Below are 10,353 nucleotides of genomic sequence, written 5' to 3'. Positions count from 1 at the left end.
AAGAAACCCAATACTTGTGCCAAGCCATCTAACAACCACAGAATCTGGGAGAGTGTTCAACTCACTTCCTTTTTATCTGTTTGTCCAGTTGCCAGCTTTCCCCAGGTTTGTTCTTCAGCAGCCACTGTCAAAGAGTTATTTCTTGAATCATATTCTGTTTTGCCTATACCTTGCGCAAATGACAGGAACTGCTTAATATTTATGGGAATGTAACAGAGAAAAGAATTTTAAATGCTTCAAAACTGAGGAATCGGAAGATGAAAAAACGTAAGAAAAGCATTCAAAATGTCTACAATAAAAGAAAGAGAAGGAAAGAAAAGAAGTTAAAGATTATTTTTCCTTTCGTGAAAGCCAGCTAGGAATTCTTGAAATTCTTCAAGCGACATTGAGCTACATCTTCTAGATCTAAATGTGAAACAAGATTTAAGCACATGCTTACACAGATATTTCAACCACTGACAATTTCTGTTCCCACAGGAAGATTTCCTCTTTTCTTATCATTTCTCTACATCTTCGACAGTGTCTTCATTAAAGCTGTTCCTGAGTCATAAATTTGGTTTCTGAGTAGGGAGTTTTCTGAAAATCATAAAGTGTTAGATTTAATGCAGAGGGAAGCATAAAATGATGTAATTTTTCATGTTGTGAGCACTCTTCCACGTATTGAAGAGATTTGTCCTGGGTGAGAATTCCCACTGAAGCCCTGGGGAAGAATTGGATTCAAATAAATTATTCCCAGAGAGCTAAGTTCCATTTTCATTACATTTATAGGTATTGAAAACAGGGAAAATTTGTGAATAATGTCAAGAGGAAAAGATGTTAGAGAGAAGAAAAGGAGTGGGACTTCTCTCTCCTGTATCCCCTCTTAAAACAGACTCCTGGCTTGAAGGCCACTTAAGGAAGGACACTGTTTGTATTGTGTTTGCATTGCAGCACTGACTAAGAGGAACACTCACAGGAAAAAACCAGTTAATTAAAACACCAGCAATCAATTTAAAACAACAACAAAGCCTATTGGGAAAGTTCCTGGGAGGAGATACTACTGTTGTATTTCCTCCAAGATTTCCACAGAAATACATAATATCCAGTGATTGATTCAGCCCTTGAGCTACAGATGACACTTTGCAGACTATCAGCGGATAGGAACTTGGGATCCAGCTGTGGTAACTTCTTTCATATGCACAGAGGACTCAGACCCCAGTCCATGAGAGCGGGGTGACACTTACCACAAGTTGACTACTTTCCTCTCAAAATAAACTATGAATCTCACCCTTGGAATTAGCCTGCCCAGAATAAAAGTTACCAATAAGCTTAATGACTCTCCTAGGTTGCAAGCAAAAGATTTAATTCCATTAAAAAGCCAGTAAGTCTCTTCCTACCTAACTGTTTATGGTTAAAAAAAAATCTCTGTCTGTGGCTGATCATGAGATATTTTGCTTTAAGAGGCATGCCAAAAGTTCTCTCATTTTTAGAGGTTTCTAAATGCATTATTTATAAGTTCCTTTACTCTCACAGAATTCTTTATAGTTGGAATTGTAGTATTAACGGAGCTTGGCTTTACAGTCAGAGACAGAAATAGAAACAATAAAACTTTAAAACTTACTAAAATATTTTATGAATAAGCTCTTGTAAAATATCAGGCATCTACAGAGCACACTGTGGTGTGAAATACTCCAAAGGCCTTATTGTTGCTTCTTGGAGACAACATGTATCACTCACTGACAGCATCTTCAGTCAGAAATACTGAATCTTTCCAAATGCACACTGTGATACTTTCTACAACCACATTCCAAAAATGTCACAATTTTTAAATATGTCTCATACACATCTTTTATACTTCCACATCTATAAAATGGAGTGAGATGATTCAGTAATACAACATTTAATAGCAAAATCTGCTTTCAGTCGTCTGACTACAGGTTCTCAGTTTGAGTTCAAATCCCAAAATAAGTTTTGGCAGGAAGAGATATTGTGGGGTGGGGAGAAAAACAGGCAGGGAAACAGAAGAAGGAAAAAAGGTAGATTCATGAAACTGGAAGCTTAGTAAAATGTGCCTGCCTTTGAGTTTTCATGCATTGTTTATGAAATGTGAACATCTCTATTAAATTTCAAAATACCTTGATGAAAACTCAAACAAAATATTTTTAAATATTTGAATCCCTGGGCAAATTTTGAAACTACTCAATTTGTCCCAAACTCACATCAAGAAATGGCAGTTCTAGATAGCCTAATGGATTAAACAGAGTTCTGTGAGTTATGGTACTTTGAACAGTACTGAAGTCCATGCCAAGATGCATGATCCTGGACACCACCATCTCAGTACATTCTCTTTTGTACTTGCATTCATGCTTTATGCAACTTTTTCAAATGGTAGTGTTTTCTCTGTGCTAACAAAGATAAATTCTTTCTTCAAATACAATTGTGTGAAGCACTATTAATTCATAAATGTTCAATACATCTTTCTAGTTTGTACTTCTGAAGAAACATGACAAACCTCTGACATTATTTAGGGACAATAAACATTGTCCAGTCCATTAGTAAGTGAAGGAATGGTAATGCTACAAATGTCAGAGAAGAGATACCAGGATGAATATGGTTGAATCAGCAGCTGGGGTACTTGGCATTCAAGAATCAAATAAAAATTGGCTGCAAATACTTCAGGTCTACAAATGTTAAGATGCAATTATTTTTGGTATTTAAGAATACTGGAATAACAACTGAATGAAATGTATTTCAAGGAGTTGAATATGTAGCTTCTGATGAGAGCCACAAAAATTTCTGAAGGACCGGAGAAAATTACATATGGTGTGACAGTAGAAAAGGTTAAATAGAGATTAAAATAGATATGGTTACAAAGACCAATCATATCAGAAATTCAGGTGCCCCTTAATCTAAACCAGAGCAAGGTAATATAAGAACCAATAGTTGGAGTATGAAGTTTGAACAATTCACATATGAAGTTAATCCAAATTCCCTCTTGTAAACTGACCAAGCTCTGTTCCAATCAGGCTTCTTTCTGTCACTGGCTCTATTGGAAATATTAAGCAATCCAGAAAAATCCATCTGCGAAACCAAGTCCAGAAAAATCTGTCTACCAATGACTTCGCTCCAACTCTGGTTTTCCCTTCCAATATACTCTGCAATAAATGTATCATGTTGCAGTTCTAGAATCAACTCTTACTTGGCACTGTGTCAAGTGCTTTTTTGAAACTCAAATACATGAATTCCATTGAATTTATGCATTGAGCTGTCTCCTAAAAAATGCAGGGTTTGGGCACATGACCTACCCTGAAACCTGAGCACAATACTGTTGCACCTGTGTGTCATGATTTTTCTCCAAAGCTGATTCCAATCCAATGGAGATAACTGTTCAAGGGTTGGGTGAATTTCCCCATCTTTGCTAGGGGGACTCCATCACGACTTTCTAGTGGCATGCTTTTATCCTTTCCTGTTGGGCATGCTAACTCCACACTCACATACTCTTTCACACTCATAGGACAACAACTTTTATTTCCCCTCTCTTTGAGTATGCTGTTTTCATCTCAGGCATGGTCTCTTTTCCTTCCCTGCTCTTACTATTAGCTTTGTCCTGTCATTCATCCCATGGTCAACATCAACCTCATTTTCCAGGGTTCTTATTTCTTTCTTTTTATGAGCAAACAGCCTTTGGCAGTTTACAGTTATTTTCTGAAGTCTATTCACTGACTTTTTGTAATCCTTACACTTTGTCCCCTTTGAAACATAAACATAAGGATAAAACATACTGGACAGTCCATATCCTGGTTTGTTTTTTTTTTTTCCCTGAATAATGTTTGCTATCCAGACAGTTCCAGCTCATGTTCACATCTTTAGCTGGATACAATTCTAAACTTCTTCAGCATTCAGACTGCTGGGTCCCAATGCCTTCACCTCTATATTTTTTTGCTCTTTGAAGTCAGTAATCCTAGAATTTAGCTTACATTACACAGTAGGGAATATGATCAAACAACCTATTTTAGGTAGTGTAGCTATATCGGTACAATGTTCCACTTGAGCTAGTAAACTGTGAGTCTGTTAGCTGGAGCAAAAAATGTGGTAGCACATCTTCAGATATTCAAATCAGCCCATTCAGAAGTATTTTGGTTCTCTTTTATGGGTAGATACTGTTGTGTAGACATAATTTTTAGTTACAGACCAGTTCCTTCCTTTCATCAGAACAGGTGTTGGGTTTTTTTTTAATTTAAACAAAATTAGCTTATGGTTACAGACACAAGCTTGTTTTCTAAAGTTAAGTCTTCCATAACATACTAATTATTTATCAAAATAAAAATTAATATAGATCACCTGTTGTCATTAACTTTGTGAATAAATGTTAGCTCTAAATGATCCTAACATGATTAGCAATATTTGTTTACCAGACATAAATATATTATTACAGAGAATCATCCAGCAGTACAGTAACAGAAAATCTTATGTGTGCATATATACCTGTGCCTAAGTCAACCTTACAAGCCACAGCAGGCTCCGTAACCAACCAAAACCTGCTCTCCCTGGACAGCACAAATGCTTTTGATACCCATGTTCTAATTGTAATTATTATACTTGACTTCGCATCTTGCATGAGCAGTTGAAGTTTCACCGTTCGGCAAAGTATCTTTCTGAAAAACATACAGGAAGCTCAGTTGTGTCTAACCTCGTTCAATACCACACCTGACCTTTAATCACCCACTGAATCATCTACCTTTTCACTATTATTGATGGTAACACTTCTTTCTTACAGTAACAGAATAGTTTAGGTCAGTAAGGACCCCTTGAAGTCTCTAATTCAACTTTGTGTTAAAAGCAGTGCAAGCTTTAAAGTTATATCAATTTATTCAGGGCCTTGTTCAGTTTTGCAAACCTCCAAATCTCTTGTCCATTCCTCTTGCCTCCGTGATTCCTTTTTCCATTATTGCCTCCTCACTCACCTGATTTTTCTCTTCCATATTACAGAACCAAGCTTGAGAAACTGTGTGTGTCCTCTCTGACCTTCTCCACATTGTTTTTCCCTATTCTTTACCTCTTCTTGGCTGATCAGCAGAACTCTGCTGAAGGTCATTGCTGTAGTTTAGGGACAGTATTCTCCAGTTTAGTGCTCCTACTGCTCCACTGCTGCTCACTACCCCCTTCCTCCTGTGGCAGGATGAAGAGAAGAATAAGAGGTACAAAAGATAAAGATCATGGGTTGAGATAAGAACAATTTACTGGAAACATCAACGAGACAAGTAAATGAACAGTAAGAGCAACAATACTAGCGACAGAAAAGAAACTATTCACACAGAAAAACCCACCTGATAATAGACAATATCAGCCTCATTTTCTTGACCAGAAAGGAGGTGGTATGGAATAACATCTGTGCCCTGGTCATGCCCCCTCCCAGATACTGCAAAAAATGAACCCTGTCCTGGCTGGAACCAGGACAGTCATCTAGGCTGCAACGTCCCAAAGCCCCAGTTTTTTGCTACTAGCCTTGACAGACTCAAGCAGACAGTTTCTTTTGTCATGAGGCTGCAGGTGAACAAAGGAAGCTTTTTTGTTCCTCAGAGGTTATTTCTTAGTGCCAGGTCTTTAACATGCAACTCTGTCCCGGGCAGGCAGAACAACACTGTCTTCTGGACAGCTGCACTGGTTAGCACTCAGTTCTTCTTAACAGGGAATTCTCACTAACAGAGATCTGCTCTGCGTCTGTATGTATCTCTGCTCTCCCTTTCAACTCCAGTTTATCCCATTGTCTCGTCTCTGTCATAGACTTTTACATATCACCCTCTTTCTTCATTGCTGAGACTCAGAACATCTCTGCTTGAGATACACACAGTAAGCAAATGTACACACATTTCAGAATAATGTAATCAAAAGTCACTGGAAAGCTTTTGCTCAGATTCATAATTAATCTCTCTCTTAGGGAGAATACCCCAAAATCTGTCTTTTTGTTACTTACTTGTGGTAGTTTTTTGTAAATTAAGAAGCTCAGCAGGTGACAGCTTCGATGGCACTGTATCGGTCTGAGCTATTGCAATAAAGGATCACTAATTTTGCCATGGGAATTGCTAGGCACTTTTGCTTATACATGTGAGAATTATAATTGCTACAAAACATGAGCTGTAACAAAGGATTATCAGGTCTGCATTTCACAAAGTACTACCTAGCAGTATTGCCTAACACAAGATCTTCCTAAGCAGTCAGTGTCTCAAGCAGGTGGGTGAATTGGATGCACCTTTTACTCAGTCTCATGTTTCAAAATTCAGTTATCAAGATGTTCTCCTTGCCCCATCATTTCATCTTTACACTAGTTACAGTAATCAAATTTCCTTGCTGCTTTTTGGTTTTGTGGTATAAATATCACTACTTAACTCAATGTAAATCACAGGAGACCTCATTAAACCCCACACAGAAACTACCACTAAGAGGAAGCTTGTGTTATTAAACCCTCATTTATCTCTAATAATGATGGAACATATAACATTCTTTTAAGGGGAAACATTAGCATCTTGGTTCCACACCTTAACTGATTAGAGATAAGAATGCCTAATTTTCAGTTATTAAAATTAAGTTAAAAGAAATATGTGAGAGATGAAAATGGTGAACACTGAAACATATTAGCTAGATATGGAAAAACTGAAGGAAAATGGGGAGTTCAAACATATCATTGATCAAGCATAGTTTATGACCTTCACAACAAGGTTACATGTAGTTTACTGCAATTTGATTGCCACAGAATAGAGTAAGCCACTGAAACTTATCAATCTCTACCCAGTGAATGTGTGATCAGCCAATGGCACAAGATGCTCCACTAGTGTCACAGAAGACAGAATTCAAAGTGCAAAAGATATATGACTTTGGAGTTCAACTTAAAACTGAAAAAACACATGCATCTTTCAAAAAAACCCCAAAAAAACCAAAACCCCAAACCCAAAAAAACACCAAACAAAAACCAACTCCACAAAATCCCCCAAACCCTAACAACTACTCAACAACTCCCAAATCCTTCCTGGCTACTTTAACAGTTATTAGGATCATTTTGAAGATTAATTCTAGACAGTACTTGACCTCAGGTGAAGTGCTTACAAGACAAAGACAAGTGCAGAAATTCCTGTCTGAAGGCACGATTATTCTGTGCGTTCAGTAAAAGCAGTAGCAAATCAGGCAGCCAAACGTAGTTTACATAAAAGTAGAATGAGGAAACAGTAGGTGACCTTTCCTTTACAGACCTTCTCAGACTTCTTTTAAAAGTCACTCCAAAATAAGCACATAAAGCAAGGTTTGTATCAATCACCATGAAGCATAGAGGAACCTCAACTTCAAATCACAGCCCCTCACTGCATGCTGGTTCTACTCTCTTTTCCAGGCTCTTGCTGTCTCTTCTCTTAATGCTGCTTCCTGCTGGTTTACAGCACTGTACACTGGGGAGACAGCTCTCCACTGCCAGGGACTCTTGTGGGAGAACCAGGAACACACGTATGTTGTCGATTTCTTCCAGGTGCATTTTTTATTCAAGTCCCACTGAACTCACTAGAAGAAGTCTTGGGGTATTGGATCAGAACCCAATATTTTAAAAGCCTTTGAAATTAAATGAACTCTCCAGTTTGTTAAAAAGGAGAGTCTAGAAATGAGTCTGCATCCAGCTAGATGGGGCTTGAGACATGACTTTCTGAGGTCAACGCAAACAAGTTTGACTTGCTACCCCTTTCTTTTGGTTATATTACCAGTAACACCATTTTAGAAGCTCTTTTGAATTTCCCATTTGAAAGTTTCCAAAAAATGATGGAGGCATATATATTACGTAACAGCTAGTGAGTAGGAATCATGTAGCCCTATCCATTCTGAAATGTCACTTTTAGACAACAGCTACTGCTAGCTGACCAGCTCTCACAATCAAGAGCTTTACTTTCATTTTCTTAGTTTTCTGAAAGCTTTTTGTAAGCAATTAACATGCAGTTTTAGGGCAAGGTGACCAGTACTGTGTAAATACCAACCTTCCAAAAAAATGTTAAACATAATATTATTTTCAATAGGATAAAGTTACACAGATGTGACCAACAGTTTTAAGTGTAGTAAACATGATACTCAAGAAATCTGAGTTTTCTAATTGTAATGAGATTTTCAATTGATATTTTGAATACCATGATGGATGCCTTCAGGCCTTTACTATGTCATCTGCATTTTCAGGCATGTGGCTTGGCATCTAATGTTTCATCCACTACAGGACTTGTTTGGTCAGTTGAACATTTATACAGTAACAAGTCAGCAATTGTGATTTTTATGACTATCATCAGCTAAAGGATTTGGTATTGTCTACATTGCTCAAGTAACCCATATGTGTCGAGAAGTATATTCATTTTGCAATTTTAGCCTACCCTGCTGCCCCTCTGTATTCCTTACAGATGCTCCTCTGTTACTTTTTACACATTTTAGAAGAAAAGCATCTGATGTTTTATGAGGAATAGCCCTAGCAGCAATGTAAAGTGCAAGTCTAAACCAAAAAGTTTTAGATTTTCATTTTTCCCTTCTATGAGGCCCCTTTTCTTTTGCTTAGGCATCCACATTTTTTCCAATGTTTTTGAAATGTTGCATGTATTTATGGAGGAATTTTCAAAGCCACCAAGAGGATTTTGATGTCAGACTGCAGTTCTTCTGAATGAGATCTGATTATACAAATCCATACACAGACTGAATATACATTAGGCCTTCTGTACATGCTGAAGAACAGTTAACAGAGCTAGCAACTAGGCAGCACCCAAAAGTATACTCAATTTGATTCTGCAACACTAGTTATTCCAACCAGATCATCTACAGGGAACTAAGTCACATATTTCCATAGTGAGTTGGTTCTCTTGTGGCAGATACTAAGAGCAAGAAGCCATAAAGCCATTTCACTAGCCAAGTAAGCCAAACTGTAAATATAAACCTCTCACCACAGTATATTCAATTAGAAAGCTGCAACTGCCTCCTATTCCAATTTGTGATTTTACAGGATTTTAAGGAACAGCACCTTTCATTCACAGCCAACCAGTGCAATTCCCTCATTGCAAGGATTCAATTCCTCTGTGTCCTTCATCCTCAGGGGCTGGTTTTCAAGGCAGCACTGCTGAGAGGCAGTCTAATCCAATTGCCTCACATGCCTGTGGTAGCCAACTGGATTGCCAATTGGTCTTTGACTCCATGAGCTGTAGAAGTATAAAGCCATATGGGCACAACTGTCAGTCTGGTGCTAGTAACACTTTTTTTGTCAGGGCAGCGTGTTTGTAGTTTGTATGTCTCCCAAAGAGAACAGTTAAATATAGTTTTTCAGGAAGCTACATGTCAATTACAGAAAACAAGTGACATACAGCACAGAGAATGGATGACAACTAAATGTAAATGATAGTAGGAACTGTCAGTGCAATAGAATTAGCAACAACAGTTTATTTTTATCAGAACTATTTTTACCTGTAACTGATTTAGGAACAATTCCTATCTTCAGTTGAAGATAAAAGACAAACTAAGTACGGACTTGTGTAGGTAACTAGTGGTTTTAGTATCATTTTAGAAAACAGGCATACATTTTTATAATCTGTAAATGATGGGTTCCCTAAAAATATGAAGGCTTTCCCCCTTTGCACAGAAATCTGCTTGAGCATCATTATAACGATTACTACCGGTGGATGGAATTTTTATATCCATTTGGTAGTGATTTACACTAGTGTTTTCAAGGCTGCCAACAAGCAAATCCAGAAGGCAGGCAGCCAAAATTCCAGAAGAGACAACTGTCTTTTATTTTATAGCTTATGCTTTTTGAGCTTAATATGATTTTCCACTAACAAGTTTTGTACCTTCTCCCAAGTGCTAAAACTGGTGTGCAGAATTGCAAAGTAACACACCCTCTTCAAGGCAAGCTAATATTAAACTCATGGTAAATTATAGAAGTTATACTGTTTACTTAGGGATAAAAACAGTAAGGTTTAAAAGAACTGTACATGATTTATTGCAGACACTTGTTTCAATGTTTATACTTTTAAGCCTGACTACAACGTGTTGTTTCTCATTTTATAAAAAATTAACTAATACATAAGAGACAATGAAAACATTGCTGTAACACTTAATAGGAACACAAAGTATGCATTGGTTATATAATGTGCTTGATAAATAGGTTGCAAATAATATCAAATCTGATTAGAAAGGCACCAAAAACAAGCTCTGCAAAAAATGCATAAACAGAAATAGTTTTCACATTTTTCAAGAACTCTTGGAGGTGGGCAACCATTAGCATGGTGAGGACCAAATATTGTTCTAAATATGATGACTGATGCTTTTTAATGATTTCTAATTCTAATAGCATTAGAACTCTTGCAACAGCAATAT

The sequence above is a fragment of the Manacus candei genome, unplaced genomic scaffold (assembly GCF_025592945.1).
Source record: "Manacus candei isolate 608988 ecotype Guabito, Panama unplaced genomic scaffold, ASM2559294v1 h1tg000028l, whole genome shotgun sequence".
Lineage (NCBI taxonomy): Eukaryota > Metazoa > Chordata > Aves > Passeriformes > Pipridae > Manacus > Manacus candei.
This window is presented reverse-complemented; position numbering follows the sequence as displayed.